This window comes from Rissa tridactyla, chromosome 10, assembly GCF_028500815.1.
Source record: "Rissa tridactyla isolate bRisTri1 chromosome 10, bRisTri1.patW.cur.20221130, whole genome shotgun sequence".
Lineage (NCBI taxonomy): Eukaryota > Metazoa > Chordata > Aves > Charadriiformes > Laridae > Rissa > Rissa tridactyla.
The window spans coordinates 7,135,700-7,152,557 of record NC_071475.1 but is presented as its reverse complement, the minus strand read 5'-3'; the positions used below and the strand labels follow the sequence as shown (position 1 = coordinate 7,152,557).

Sequence of the window (16,858 nt, the reverse complement as noted above, 5' to 3'; positions counted from 1 at the left end):
CGTTCTGGGGCAGAGATCATGCTGCTTTTTCTGTCAGGATGAAATTTTGTGGCTCTAGGAACCTGTTTGAGTACGTAATGTAGTAACGTTTAATCGTGCGATACAGGCAGGGGCTTCTTCCTAGGTATAGACCCTTTCATTTTACGTAGCATGACTTGTGGGGAGCAAAGGTTTAGGTTTATTTTCTGTTTGCTTTGAATTTACAAATAGAATTTTTAGAATTTTCATCAACTTCATGAAGTAAAATGAGGTTTTATTTATTTTTTTAAGTTACAATGGATATGATATAGGGATAGGAAGGAAATGTGGCTACGTTAATCAAAGCTGTCAGCTCTTGTTACTGGAGCACTCTTTGTATCAATTTTTAAAGTGTTTAATAAAACATAGAGCCTGTTTCTCCTCTTCCTAGTCTGTAGTCATCTAACTGCACTGAAGTCAAGGAAGGTGCTTTTCATGTACGCCACAGTAATGAATGATAGATTCTCTTCTTAAGGTTTCAGCATCTGGTAAGCAGCTTCTTCTCCTAGGTTGAAAAAGAAATCAGCAGCAGGTAATGACCTCTGCTTAAAACTCTTGATGCACCAGTGGCAGCTTTTCCTGGCTAGCTCTAGGGCACTGGTTATCTTCAGTATGAATTTTGGGTCAAATTCTATGTAAATTTATTTCTGTAAATCAGATAAGGCTCTAATTCAATTTGCTTGTTTAAGGAGTGAGAGGATAATTTAGTCTCTTGGTTTTATTACATATTCTCATTTTGTGATTCTGTATGAATGTATTAAAAATAAGTGAGATTGCTTGATTTTTGCATGAGGCTAGGAAATGCAGTGCCATCGTTTCCAACCTCTGAAGCTTATGTTGTGTACTAAATGCATAAGTAGTTCTGCTGCATTTCCAAGATTTGATCCTACCTGATGTAGACTTTGGCAACTGCATAATTAAGACAGCCACAGAGTGCCTTAGTTATCTTGGGAAACAAGCAAGAATTTTATGCAGAATTGAAATGACAATTATGAGGGTTTACCTTAGCCAACTCAAGCTATCTGACTACTCTAACTGTAATAGGGAGAGGAACTCTGCAGTTCTCAGAGATGAAAAATAAAACTTGTTTCACTGTGCTTCTATAAGAGAAGATGTTGACTACAGGCATCTCTGTAAAAATTAGTGCTGACAACTTTGCAGGAACAAATAGAAAAGTGTTTACAAGAAACACTTTAAAACTAATTAGAATGGAAAGCAGTTTCTAGGTCTGACACAGAAAAGTGGTCTGCTGAACTTTTTTTTTTCTCCTTTTCCCATTTATCAAAGAGATTTTTCATCATATTGCACATCTGCAGCCTTCAGAACAAATTCTGGCAAGAGTACTCAGCGTCACCATGAGAAAGAGCCTTAGATATTTCCCCAGGATAGAAAAAAGCCAACCCCTATCAATTCCCATTTCTCAGACAGAATGATGCCTTTAACACTCTGTAATGAAAGTTTTTATATGTGAGAGGGATTACCAACATCAGCCTGTATTGTTCTTTGATGTGCCCCAAAAATATTACAGCAGAAGGTATTAAAGAATAAATTGTGGGAACTGAGTAGCCCCACCAGCACAGTTTGTCTCTTTGCCCTTAACCAATTTGTGTCAGGGTAAATTCCCTCCTTCACTGGGCTTATTGAGTTTCCCTAAGCTTTTCTCTCTATTTGTTCATTTTGGTGGTGGTGGTTTTTTTTAGTTTCACGTGTTAATCTCATGTATGCTGGTAACTTTTTGTTCTGCATTCATTATTGTTATTTCATAATTTAAGGGAAACAAGTAAACCAGTAAAAAACTTGTGTCAGGCTCCTCCATGCAGGGGAAGCAAACCTTCTCGGTCCATTAGATGCAGAGGGATGGTTTGTGTGGAGGTTGTGTTTGAGTGTCGCTGAACTGGCATTTGCGTGAAAACCACTAAGTCTAAATCTTTAGGTATCAGCTGTTGCCAGTGTCCAGAGTATTTGCTGTGAGTTGTGGCGAGTGCACATTATTCCCCTACCCACAGAATTATATTCAAAACTAGAAAAATTTAAAAGTCTTTGTATTTTGAGTGCTGCTGTAGTTGGTCTGTGTTCCCTGCATATTGGGATATAATTTCCCTGATAGTTCTCCAAAAAAAAATCTTGAAATACAGAAAAATCAATATGAATTATGTATATTTTTGTAACTATTTCCTTTATTATAGAAAACTAATTCACAGATGACTTAGAACATAAGCGTGCACTGAAAGGTAAAGATCTGTATAAATGATATCATGAAAATGGAATGGATATATTTGAAGATTAGCCTCAAATACAGTTCTGGATCCAGAGCTCAGATCTGATATGCTTACATTTAAAAATTGGAATAATTAGAAATTTATCCTCTCCCTTAGTGAATGTTGTACCTTTCTAATTTTTAGTAATGTGGGAATATAAATTAAACAGAGCTCACTCTTTAGCTTCTCTTACTGTTTTTTGTTCTTGCTTTGTGATAGATAAGATCAAGATTTAAGCCTTGCCTAAAGGACTGCTACTCTGTTTGCTCTTGATCTCTCTACCTGTTTCCAAGAGGCCAGAACGCTGACTGTAAGGCTGATAGGTTTCTGGGTTCTTTTCTTTGCTTTTCAGTCCCTAAAGAGTACTGCTAAGACAGTTCTTCTTATACTCTATTCTGTAGTACAAAGTAAGCTGCATTTTAACAAGAATTCTGTTTTTAAACAAATGAAGATGTGCCCTGAGCAGAGGTATTTATACAACAGCGTAATCATTATAATGGTTCTCTTCAGGCAAAGTGAGACATTTTAAATAAGGTCTTTTCCTATTCAAAACTCTGGAATCATTAGAGTGGGAAGCTAATAAAGTTCCATTTTAAATTCTAAAGGAGTGTGAGGTTTGTGTGTGTATTAGGAGTCACTAGTCTTTGCTATTTTGCCCGCTAAATGTGGGCAATCCATTTCTTTGGCTCTTGGGAGACCTGCCTCACTCCCACTATTCACTGAAGTGGTATTTGGCATTGGCCAAATCATCTCTCACTCTTGGGCCTCTGCTTATGAATCCACCTCTTCAGCTTGTTGAATTAGATGGCAAATTCTTTTTCTTTCCAGTGTTTATGCTGAAGCCGCTGCCTAGCATTCCCGATTTGGCTAGGATCTTAGTTTTGCTGTAACACTGAGCAATGACTTTTTTTGTCTCCACACCCTAATGAAAGGAGCATAAAGAAAGCAGGATCCACGTAGTTTTCTGCTGGAAATGGCTCTCTGCACCAGAGGAATGTTTTAATTTTCCCACAAAAACTTCAGGCTGGATGTGAGTGGGTAGGTGACAATAGAGACATGTAGATAGTAACAAAAACTAGTCTGCAAAGTGCTGGTTTCTTGCAAGGCATTTAGTAATCGTAATTCTGGTTCCCCTTTCAGGTGTTTGGAGCACATAAGCTTATATGTTATTGCCAGTCACTGCTAGCTGAAGATACCGACAGTTTTCTGGGTTGGTGGCATAACTGCTGTGTTTTATCCCAAAGATGGTTACATTTCTAGAATCAAAGAAATTATTCCCCTGTAAATAACCTGTAAATTTGGTTTATAGTTTGTCAAGAAAGTTGGGTTATTTGGAGGTAATAGTCTGTTTAAATATGCCTTTCTTGTTGCAAGAGTTCCTATCAGGTGAAACGTAACTGGGATCTGTATGTAGGCTGGTTTTCTTACATGAAAGATGATATTTTTTTTTATACTTTTTAGACTTATCTTGGAATGTGTTGGGTTACACAGGTCTGTAAGAATTGCATCCGTCTTTCATCCTAAGCAAAGGTAGGACGTGGTTAGTACGTGCTAGCATACCCTCGTAGTAAGGCTTTTTCTGGAGTAGCGCTCTCTTGAGATTCCTGCAGACTTGTATTAGACTTTTGATAGGCCTTGCACCAGCCCTGTAGGATGTGCTTACACGTTTTAGAAGCTGGCAGAAACACACTTTTACTGTTTTTCTTTATTCCCCAGAATCATACAGCCATTACTGTAATGGAATATGAGTGAACATGCTTTGATCTACATTAAAGATCCAAAAAATGCTGCACTTCTCTGTTGGTTCTGAGTTGGCATGTCCTTCCCTAACATTTTCAAAAGTTTTCTGTTTAGAATAGTGCTTATATTTTAGATGGCCTTGAAACTCATCAGAAGCTTCAACATTCAACACGTTTGAGCGTTGCCTGGAATAGGAATGGCCTTTTTTTTAAAAAAAGAAAAAAGTGCATAAGTGCATTTCTGAATGAATCTCCCAACTCCAGAAACATCACTTTCTTCTGTCTTAGACACTGTGACATATGATGGTGGTAGTGGCAGCTGAATCTTTCTGAAAATTTAAAAATATGTTGTATAAATTTTGTGGGGACTCTAATCTTAAAAAAAACCACTGGAGATGAAAGGCCACTGCTCCATGTGCTGGTTTCTACAATTCTCTAAGGATTAATTAATTTTTCTGGTACTGGTGATGAGCAATTGTACCTAGTGGTAGTTTGGTAGCTGGTAAGTTGATGGAATTCCAGACAATACAGACATTTAACCATCTGCCTTGTTTGTTTTCACTTGAATAAGCTTTGCCCAGTTCAAACTAATAATTTTGGAAGAGACTGAAGAGAGAAAAAGCCAAATATATGTTTACTTATTTACAAAACAAAATATTGTATTTAGTTTTAAGTATTGTTTACACCGTTATCAGCTTTTTAAGTTTAGTTTTATACCTGATTGCAAATAAAGACCTATGTATGATTCGTGATGACCAGCCTTCTAACAGCCATCCTAAACTCTAAGTTATATTTTGAAAGTAAAAATAAATCACTGTTTTTCTGCTTGTGCTGGCAGACTTTTTTGGCACTGAGAGAGGAGGCTGCATACCAAGTTTTTAAAAAGGTACAAAGATAATGTTGATTAATGTGGGTTATTATGTAAGTACCGGACTAGCATTCATAACAGAATCAAAGGTGTAACAGAAATTAAACTTGCATTTAATTTTAATTACAAATTACCTCATTTACTGAGTCCCCTACCACACCTGTCTGCTCGTTATTGTGACGGTACTGCTATGTATGGCAGAAAGATTGCTTAAAGGAGCTATTTCCCAGTTTAGAGAGGCAGGGCCCAGCGTGGTCACTTTAGTCGGGCTTCCAGAGTCGCTGCAGAAAGACATATGACTTCATATGATTCTATGATATTAATTCATAGTTGAGTTAGATCTTTCAGAAGAACATCTTATCTTGATCTGTTAAAAAGTACTCTTGATAGAAAATCACTGCTCTTGGTAATTTATTCAAATAATAAATTATCTTTAAGAAAAATATGCCAAACAAAACATGTACTTAATTGCTTGTCTGATCTTTTTTAATAGTTACCATTTTCCATGAACAGAAGCTTTTATACCTTTGTGTTTCTAGATTGTGAAGATCTGTGTGGCTTGTAGCTGCTTTTGCACTCAAGACACTCCTCAAACTTCCCTTCAGTAAGCAAGATAGATGGAGTCCTGGGCCCTTTTGCGAAGTATGCTTTCTAACTGATTTGTTGTGTTTGTCTCGCTCAAATATTCTTCAATATATCCACCTGATTAAAAAAAAAATATAAATCCTTGAATGAGACCCTTTTCCAGCTGTGGCTATACCAGTGCCAAATACAGAGAGTTTAACATCCATTTGTGTGCTTGGGATTTACTGTGTGCATGTCCAGTGATGATGCTAAACCTTTGCTGCAAGGTATGTGAGATTAATTCCGACAACTCTAGGGCTCTTCTAAACTGCTGATTCTCAGTGTACTTTCTTGGTACACAAATATGACAACATGCTTCTTGTTAAACTCGACGTTTAGCACAGCCTCTGCTCCTCCTTGCTAAGCTTTCCCAGTCAGCCCATTTTCTTGCTCAGCATTGGTGTCCTACTGTATTTTAGAGCATTCTTCAGTCTATTATGCACAAGCCTTATCTGTAATGATTTGTTTCCTTTCAAATACCAGTAAAGATGTTAATATGGGGTTAAATGACAAATTCTGCAGTGTTCAGCTAAAAGCAGATGATCCTTATTTACAGTTATTTATCGATGTCTAGTAATGTTTGGTTTTTTTTACATTTTGTATATTTCATGTTGACTTTAAATAATTCCAGTTTTTTTAATGAAAATGTAGTGGGCTGCTAAGTTGTTTTGTGGAAACATGTATCACTTTGAAGATGCAGACATTTTTATCAGTCAAGCTTTCAAGCACATCTAAAAAAAAAAGCTTGATAGCAGATAGCTAACTTTATTTCACATAAATCCATCTTGAATGGCATTAGTTCTACTTTATTTTAATTGTTTATTAGTAAAGTCGTATATCAACCATTCCAGTATTTTTCTATTAGCTGACTTCAGACTAACAACAATATAATTGCCCGACTTGCCCAGTTTGCGGGTTTTTATTTTTGTTTGCTTGATTTTTAAAGTTTAGCAATGTAATCGTCTTCTGATGCTCTTGATGCTGCCTATGGATGGGATGCAAGTTATCCAGATCTGTTTAATTTCAGCAACTGTTGATTAATTTTCTGTCCCTAATCATTGGAGAAAGCACCTCACCCTGCAACTGCATCATCTAGCTTTTTCCTAAAGACCAATACTTAGTGAATAATTCTGTTTTTTTCTGGATTATTATTTCTCTTAATACATCTGTCTCAAACCATGCAGGTATACAGCTCACTGTATATAGTGACACATATTAATAACACATAAATTCTGTGTTATTAATGAAATATTTCTTAGTGTCTTAAACTATGCTGGCCAGTAATTTTTGTACGTTTTTCTTTTTTCCCTGGTCAATTATGCAGTTCCGTAGTCCTGACTCGTATGTATTGCTGGGAATGGCTTTACATTCTTCTATTCATTATATATCTTTCACTACTCATCTAAACCAAGTTAGTTTCTGTTGGAGTTACGACTTTCTGTGAGCTTGCAACATGCTATTAAACCGTGCTTGAATTTATACACCCTAAATCGCTTGTTTTCAAGTGAATTTTATCATGAACAATTCACACTGTTTTATTATTCAGGTTTCCATAATTGCTTAGTTTATTGAATGTTTACTTAGTTTACTGTCACTAAATAATTTTTTTTGTTCTCTTGCATTGTGGGTAGTTTTGTTTTGTACACCTGAATGTTAACTTTACTTACAATTTTGGGGAAAGAGTAAACAAAGGCAAGATGGTGATGTTTTCTAGACGGTCTTGCAAGAACTGTGCCATCGTATTCCTTTCAGGGTTTTTTTCAGTCTCGTATTGGTAGATCAGTCCATTTCTTTGACTATAGCTTGTCATGTTCGCTTCCATTTGTTAGTAAGTTCTTGACCAGAAATGTGAGCAAATATATGCAAATTAAAAGTACTGTTAAACATTGTCTGCATTTGAGATGTTGGTATTGCCAAGTGCTAGAAAATCATAGAATCCCATGGATCATCTCATAGAGTGGAAACAGTATACGTTCAGTGGAGCTGGTGTGGATGCTGAAGGGCCCGGTTCCTGTTCATAGTTTAGAAACAATCATAAGAAAATTTCTGTAGCACTTGTCCTTGGGCACAGACCTTCTGGTGCTTAGAGAAAATATTTGTGCATACTCCATAGAAAAAATCAGATTTTATTGAGCAAGGAAATTAGTCTGGTATAGTCTAGCTTGTTTCTGCTGTAAAGTATGAGTTTGATTTTGATAGATGAATGGAGCGTGGTTTGGAGGTGTACAGGTGAAGGAAAATATTAATAATTTGTCCTAAGTATTTTTGACACTATCTAGAAATTTATTTATAATTTGTGAGAAAGCATGTCTGCTAGATAAAGTATTCAAGTGCTCTGATTTGGAATAGAGATTTTGAGGTAGAAGTTGACAGACAGATTGAATACCGAACAATACTATCCACAGATTGTGAGTTTGAGTGTAAGCTTGATAAGCACAATCATAGTACAATTCTTCTTCCTCACTTGAATAATTGCCTGAGAAAAACCTGTTCTTGGGTCATCTTGGTACAAGAGGATGTTTGAGGATAACAAGTTTTTATTTTAAAGCATTTTAACTTTTTCCAACTGATACAAATGCAAAAATTCTACTTTGGTTTGGTCTTGCGCTTCTTGTATATGAACATTTTTGTGCTATAGAACTAATGTAAAATGTGCTATAGCTGTAACAGTGAAATAGTATACATACTGCTGAAAGTTAATCAGATGACACAAAAGACTAACTAGTATCATCTTAGGGTTACTTTTGATTGCAGAAATAGCTCTTTGCCCTGAACAGGCAGTTCAAATAAATCGTGCAAACAGACAATGAGTTAATGGAATAAATTAGAAAGGGATTAGCAGTGGATGTCCGTTATTCATCAGAGGAATGTCAGAGAGCTGTATATACCACTTAAGAATTAAATTTTCCAGTTTCCATATTATTTCATAATTTATTTTGATATACTCATGTTGAAAGAATAGGATGAATCTCGAGTATGTGTTCTTGAATGGAATAGGTATATCCATTTATCATCCGCTTTTTATTCCTCTTCAAGTTTGGGGAACTTCACATTATTAAAATCAGTTAAATCTGGATCAAATAGTAGTCTCACATCTGGGAGATCTATACCATTGACTCATGAAATAGGCTATAAATTCTTTCAAATAGTAAAATAAATTATGGAAAATTTACCTAGTTTAACTTTAAGTGAAGTGGCACTGAACGATAGCAGAGAGGACTAGATCAACAGTATTGATGCGGTAAGTAGGATTTCTGAGAACATATCTTGTCAGTTAGTGTGATGGGAATTCTTCCTTCCTCTAAAAAGGCTTTGAATCATGCATTTAGTAGATCAAAACAAACCAAGAAATTAATTTAAAACAGTGTTCATTCAGAAATAATTAAGTATGGCAACACTTATATCCAATGCATTCTAGAATTGTATGTAAATACATATTGCATTTAGGCTTGCCTGGCTGTTTACATATTATATGCACTACAGTATAATAGTTTTAAATGCCTTTAAACGCAAACTGCTGCTGAGGTTTGATTGCTGATTTGAGGTAATACTTCACTTGTGTTTGGAAAACAAATTCCTCTGGGGAAATCAATATTTGTCATGTCAGATTCCATGCCTTCGTTTGTTGGGGGACAGGGTTGGCTCTGGGGAAGAGCTGATCGTTCATATGCTACTGTATTAGCAAGATCTATTTGCCAAATAAAGGATTGCTCGGTCCAGATCCATCTATCATCCTGCTCCCTTCTGTCTTTTCCCTGAACACCCTGCACCAGGGTGGGTAAATTCTACATTCTGAACTTGAGAAAGTAATAGCTCTGGCTCCCGGTGCCTTGGCTTGTTTCCTGTGTACCCAATAAATGTTTGACTGCGTATGTTTGTGTTCAGTAGGGATAGGGAATACCAGTGTATGGGAAAGATAAAGGGGATTGTAACTAGCTGGAGGAACATGCTTTGCTGAGGTTTTTTTCCAACATAGAAATAATGACAAAATGTGTGCAATAGAACTGCCTTTTTTTCCCTTGTATTGTTGAGTGGGTAAAGGCATATGTACGTGCGCACCAAATGTCAGTAAAACAAATGACATAGTAATCAGGTGCTCTGATATGTTTTCAGAATTCTCCCATGAAGCACAACGCTCCAAATAATTCATCATACACATATTTCCTCTTTAAATAAAAAGCTGTTTTACAAATCTAGCCAGCTTTTCTCTATGGACAAGTAGAAATGGGAGAAAAAAATCTACCCTGCCTGGTAAATAACCTCACTGTCCATCTCAGTAGGGTAGGCGTAAGCACGGTTCCCTCAGTTGTGCCTTCCAGAAGGTAAATGCCCTGCAAAGTGGGGTCATTGCGCTCTGTCTGCCCCCATGCACAGAACTCCTGTGGGGCAGCGTGGCTGCTCCGCACACCGCTCTTGAGTTTGAAATCACATTTCAAGAGATGCAGATGCCTCAGGGACGACTTGTGGGATTATGCGACTCTTTCATCCAAGATTACTCATCCCAAATTGCTAATTCTGCAGAGTGGCTTCTTTTTCAGTAATGCAAGGACTCCCCAAAATGTACTTGCCTGCTTTACAAGTGCAAATGTCCAGGGCACAGGCGCAAACTGAGAAGCTGCATCTGAGCGAATCCTGTGCTGTACGATCTGAAGAGATGTGTATCAAAGTACTTAGTGAAAGTAATAATTTTGAGTAAAGTATTCAGCTGAAGGAATACAGATTAGCTATTGCTATGACAACTTGTGTACATTCTTCAGTTAAAACAATGAATTATTAAATATCAGTCCTACGTCTTAAAGAGCAAGGCCCCAAATTCTGTTCTTTAAGGTCAACACACAGGTTAGTCACAGCTTAGAACACACGTGCTGCGTATAGAACTGGAATATTTTGCTGCATGTTTGCATGCAGCAGTTGCATTTTGCTTTCCGTTTAGCCAAGTGCATTAAGAGTGTGTTACATGCAAACAAAACAACAAAAGAAAATCTCCAAGTGTTTTAATCACTTGAAACATTGTATTTGGAAGTGTTCAGTTTTTGCGGATGTGGGTATCTGTGGTTTAACTTCATAGCAGTGCGATGCTGGAAAGTGAACTCCTATGAGGGCTCTTGAACAGGTCAAAGGGGGGCGTATAGCGAGCGCGTTGGATTGCTTGAGGGTAGAAGCTTCACTCAACTTGTGCCATGCAAAGTTAATGAGCATATATTAAAATAAGAACCAATTATCAAGATTAATACTAAATAACCTGGATTAACTCAGGTTAGATTGTTAGTGCAATTACATCCGAGAGCACAAGAATAAGAATTAGTTGTTAAATCTTACTGTCAAAGAAAAATCTTCCCTTGGAAGTGATCACCTATTAAAATGGATTAATTTGTGAAGTTTTAAGTTTTTGAAGATTTAACTGATACAGGAGACAGAATGATATATGTCCGGAAATTCACACATGTTGATATATATACATTTTTACAAACATCTTGTTTAATCAAATAGCAAAATATGAGCTAGTTTACCTATTTCTGCTGCAGAGAAAGGTTTTTCCAGTATCATTGCAAGAGACGTGTTGGGAGAACTTGATTACAATATGAAAGAAGCTTTCTTCCTCAGGAAGCTCTATCTTCTCCAAGAGCTTCTGGCTTCAAACTGAAAGAGGGTAGATTTAGACTAGATATTAGGAAGACATTTTTCACTATGAGGGTGGTGAGCCCCTGGCCCAGGTTGCCCAGAGAAGCTGTGGCTGCCCCATCCCTGGAGGTGTTCAAGGACAGACTGGACGGGGCTTTGAGCAACCCGGTCTAGTGGGAGGTGTCCCTGCCCAGGGCAGGGGGGTTGGAACTATGTGATCTTCGAGGTCTTTTCCAAACTAAACCATTCTATGATTTTTCAGTGCACTTGTAAGTACTTTCAGTGAAGGGGATGTGGATATTTTGCTCATGCAAAGAAGTAGTGGAAAGAGATTGGAAGAGGATTGGAAAACACAGCCTTCCATGTTTCTAATGATTATTAGGAAGCCAATGTGTGGCAAGATGCCAGCTAACAAGTTGAGGGAGTAATGCTTATCTAACATAAGAGCCTGCTGCCCTCTAAGGCTTGTGATGTTTTTAGTGGAAATCTAATGATTTTCTTTCTTCAGTGTTCATTCATAATCTACCTTTTTCTCCACATTGAAGAAAAAGCTTCTGGTATTCGTTGTGGAATGTCCATCCTTGGAGGTTCAGCTGGCCAAAGTCATGGTTGAAATGATTTAGTGTTTGTGCTAGTTATACTTTTGTTCTAAGGTTGCAGGCCACACTTACAGAGATCCCTTCCAGACAACATTTCCAGATTACGCAGGAGTTCTAATAAAAATAGCTACTACTTCTCTCTGCACCTTTGACTTGCTGATCTTCGAATGCTGAAGGGGAGAGGGAAATGCACAGTTTATCTGGTTGTATTGCTGTCAGAAAAATAAAATCATTAGCTAATAGAAGGTTGAAGATAAGGGGTTTTTTTTGTTTGTTTGTTTTGGCCAGGTTGTCATTTCTGGTTTTATGATTAATGATTAAATTATTTGATTTCATACAAGTCTGACTTTGTAAAAGGCAGATTTCCTGGCAGGTGATAACATCTGTGTGGGAAATTTTAAAGATTTTACAAGTCATAACCTTGAAATATATTAAGATCTCCATAGTGCTTTTTATGCAGTGTTTGTGTGCTTGTGTACTTGTTGCTGATTGCTGAAATTTGGTTTCTTGGCAATTAAGTACTTCTTCAAGAGAGAGGAAAAATGAAAAAGCTTTCTATGGATTTTTTTCCCCTTTCCTTTTTTTCCAAAAGCTCATAAAATGAGAAATACATGTTAATTTTATCAATATTTAATTTAATTATAGGGTAAGGGTGATTTAGGTTTTAATTTTTTGTTTCTTTTTTCGGTAGAAAAATGTAAGATCATTTAAAAGACTTCTGGTTTCTGGATAATTTTTTTTCCGTTTCAAGATGCCAGAGCTTAGGTTTCTCGGCTACATTTTCCCTTTCTTCACGTGACCACATATTATGTGACCCTGTACTTCAGTACATTGTAACAGATTTTAAATAAACCTTTTCTAAATTAGTGAAAGAAAATTAGAAAATTTCCAGGGAAATCCCTTGCTACATAGCACATCTGTCAGTGCATTTCAAGCTGGAGTAATTTTCATCAGCTTCCATCAGCAGTTTTGTTCAAAACTCAAATAAAATGTTTGCTAAAGGCAAATATAACTATTTTAGGGCATATCTCAAAACTTGGATTAAGTACCAAATATTTTACTACTGAAAATGTAGTGTCCTGACTTATATCAACAATGACCTAGTTAAATAAAAAAGTAAAAAAAGCATCTGGAACGATGCACAGTAGCGTGAAAATCTCTGGAGACATCCTGTAAGGAAAGTGAAATAGAAATGACTACCCTTTCAAGTACTGATAATATGCAGAGATGTTTGTCTTCATCACTAGCTGAAAATGTGGCATATCACTATGTAAATTTGATTTTAGTCCTAATTAAATATTTAAAAGACGTTGGCTTTCTGTTGCCCTTTTGAGAAGATGGAATATTCTATGTACAACATCTTCTGGCTTCATATTACGATAAAAATTGTTATAGGTATGGAAGATCTGTTGACAAAGTATAGTGAATACTGTCAATTTGAACAAAGAATGTCTTCTAAGTACTCTCTGAAGACATAGTTTAGCTGGAATATAATAGGCCACTTTTTTGATGATACTTAAGACTATTGATAATTTTACACATAAAATTAGTTAAAAGAGAATATTATTTTCTTAATTTTTTGTACTATTAGTGTCTGGGAAATCTACTCTATTTTTTCAAATGACAGTAAGTTTGTCATCTCTTTCAAATGATTTAATATTAAAAAAATTCATTTTAACTTGAATACATTATGCTATTTTAGTACTTGAGTTCTAGGAAACAATTTGAGCTGAAACTTGCAGGATCTGGTTCTGATCTTCTATTACCGGGTGTAACTCTTCTTGCTGTTAATGAGCAGCTTACGTGTCATCTAAATGAAGTCAGGACTGGAAATTGTCACACTTCCTAGGGTCTACTGTCTCGGGTCAGATGGCAGGACCGTTTGCTTAGGGCTCTTTCTGCAAGAGCTGTGCTGACAGAGGGCTGTCGCAATGGTATCCGTTGCCTCGAGAGCATATATGCAGTCTGGGGAGGGAGATGGTTGTCACTGGAAAAGGACTTGCATATAAACCCTCACAAGATCAGCCATCACCCTGTTCCAATAAGGTGGAGAGGGGCTTTTTTTCAGAAGAGGAAGAAGGCACTGGAAGAAGGCATGTTGGGGAGATGCTATTACTCCTTGATTCCCATGTGGGCTTCTAGCTTAATTTCTGCCTGAGCTATTTTCACAGGAACTAGCAAAGGGAACATGTCAGCTGCTGTTATTGTTGAGAATGAAAATTGAATGCCTTCGATAAAAATTGAAAGGACAGTCCCCTCATATATTTTCCCTTCCCAAGTCTCTTATGGTAATGCATAGTATTAACAGAAGTAGCACTTGGACCATTTCAAGCAATTGAAGAGAAAATTCAGTAGGAGCCCTGCTGAATTCACCAAGCCTAGGCAAGCTTAGTATTTTATTTTCCTAATGGATGTTTTTTAACCAAGCTTTGTTCATTACCACTTGTGCATGGAAATCTGAGATTCGCAGTGAGATCATAATTCATTCTTTGTATATAAACATTACACGTACAAACTGCATGGAGAGAACATTATTAAAAACGCAAAAGCAAGCAGTGAAGAGAAGAGGGTGCTAACATTAAGGCTGCCATTGCAACCTAAATTCAGCTTCTCTTATGCATATGCATTATGATGAAGTCTTTAACTATAAGAGCAGATAATACTTTTCCGAAAGACTTCTGCCTTAGTACACAAGATGGACAGTACTCAATTAATGAACAGCTATTCAAGATACTGTTTTATCTTCAGTGTATGATGTGTGGCCCTAAGCCTTATTTACAGCTCATCGTTCTGACGCTGCTCAGAAGTCAGAATTATTAATTTCCTCATAGGCTTTCCTGTGCTGCTCATCACTACTGTATCCAAGTGCTTCACAGGTTTTAAATTAAATTTATCTTCACAAAACCCCAGTGAGGGATGCGGTATTATCTCTGTTTTACAGATGGGGAGCTGACACAGATTAAGGTCAGAAAAATTCACCAAATTTGGATGCACATTTTAAGACATAAGATTGGATTTTTAGACCCCTTCAGATCATATAATATGTACTGTGTGTTCAGAAAACAACACTCGCTACTAGAGCTTCAGATGTGTTTTTCTTGTGTCTAGATATCTTCCTCGGCATCTGAAGTGTGTAAACTGAACGTTTGCATGGCACTATAGATCGGTATGGAAAAGTTTGTATTTGATACCTTGGGTAGCATCACACAGGAACTCGGAGCTTTCTCTGAAAGAGGAAAAGCTTCAGTGAATCACCTGCAGAAAAGAGGCAGTGGGTCCTGTTGAAATCTCTAATACACGATTTTAGTAATAAAGACTGTTTCTTAATGCTTGCACATAAATTGGAGTTATGTGAGCCATCTGAATTCTCATCCTTGTCAATTTGATTGTTTGATTTTTTTCAACGGAGAAAGATTAATTGGGAATATTGAAATTTGTGATCCAGCTAATTTGGGGAATGAATAATAATTGAGAAACCATATTGCCTAAAAGGTAGTACTATCTTTTCTATTATAAATATTAAGAGGATCTTTCCAAATGTACTTTCATTTATTTTCGTAGTATATTCAGATTTCTTTCTTCTATGAAGACACCCTAAATACCAGAAGATTCATGACTGAGTCTAGCAAAATACTATTCCTCTGTTTGGGATAACTTTAATTGGCGATTTGTATGTGTCATGTCCACATTTGTATATCAGGTACACTTACACGGACCAGATTTTACTTCTGTTTTCTCTATTGGCAGTTTACTTTAGGCCAGTTCTCCTCTTAGGCTTGCTGGCTGCTAAAAGAGTAGCATAGATGATTCAAGATACCACTTTAGTTCTTCGTAGTCCTTTAAAAGCAGCAGTATGAATTTGAACCAGGGCTAAATATGTGTGAGTTTTTCCTGTTAATTTTGGTGAATTTTATTAGATTGACCAAGGAAAAAAGATTTTTATGGTATCCTTTTCTAGCAATTTGTGCTCTCCTAAGTGTATATGTGCTTTGTTTTCTTACCCATTAGATGGATATTTCTATGTATTTTTTCCAAAGTTCTCTGAAAACTTTAGCTGACAGTGATTAGAGAAGTGAAACATTTCTTCTGTTCAGCGTGGCTCTGCCTATCAGAACAGTGGCTATGTATGTTGTAATTGCTTAGCTAGTTAAAGAAGCAGTTTCTTTAAACATCTTCTTAGTGTTAGCCTTTGGTAAGATTGTTGTTAGGCTGTGTTCCTCATATTGTGCCAAGCGCGTGGCTTGTATGAAACTGGAAGGCTACTCTGTGTGTAGACGGTTGGGAGGTTTTGTCCTGGCTATGAAGTGTGCTTGCATAAGCCAATAAATCTCATATAACATCAAGTGGAAATGAATTTTTCAGTAGTTTCAGTCAAGGTCTCTTATGTTTACAGTTGTAACTGTTGCCGGGCTGCTACGAACCAGCTATCCCCAGAGCTTTATGGTATTGTTGTGACACTGCTTACAACACAACTTCTTGCTATTGAGGAAAAAATGAAAGTTCGTGAGAACTTTCCTTGACTAAGTATAATTACCTACTGCGTAGCTTGTGTAGTACACACATATCAAGTAAATGACCTTTTAAATAATAAAGACTGGGCAAATTACGTCCATTATTTAAGAGGTGCAATGATAGTCTGAAGTTTTTATTAGAAATAACCTATGTATGCCCACCTTCTGTAAAATATTTGAAACTGGTACTCGAGTAGTCAGGGCTTCTAGTGGAGGGTTGTGGAACTGAGCTAGCAGTCTGTGTTAAGATTATCTGTCCACTGCAGTCAGGAATTCACAAATAAATCAGAGCTTCAGCTTTGAGAAACGGCAGCCAAAGTCTTGAATGTACAGAGGGATCTCCAGTTGGCTTCTCTGCCAGTTTGCTGTGCTTCACCCTAAACATTCATCCTGCAGATTGTAGATTAAGATTTAATCATGTCTATAGATTTCTAATTATTCATGAATATCTTATTAGAAAGCCTTGCTGGCAAGGAACTCCAAAGCACTTTCAGTAGATTATACAGAAATTTGTTCCAGAATTAGTTGCAGAACAGTCATCTGGCACCCTATGCTTGTTTAAAATGTTATCAGGTTTACTGACAAATGAGAACATAATACTGTCTCGGTTATTCCAATT

At 36.8% G+C, this 16,858-nt stretch overlaps 1 protein-coding gene across 4 annotated transcripts in view; it reads left to right on the top strand.

The window, feature by feature from the left end:
• FHIT (fragile histidine triad diadenosine triphosphatase) overlaps positions 1–16,858 on the top strand; it is a 607,729-nt gene that overhangs the window by 156,300 nt on the left and 434,571 nt on the right. The window contains exon 5 of one of the 4 annotated variants that reach the window (XM_054216110.1): positions 5,423–5,525. The exons of 2 other annotated variants lie outside the window; for them this stretch is intronic. The gene's annotated coding sequence lies outside the window, so the exon portion shown is untranslated. Of the gene's footprint in view, positions 1–5,422; positions 5,526–5,589; positions 5,735–16,858 lie in introns of those variants that run through there. One more of the 4 variants, XM_054216111.1, reaches the window with a different exon arrangement.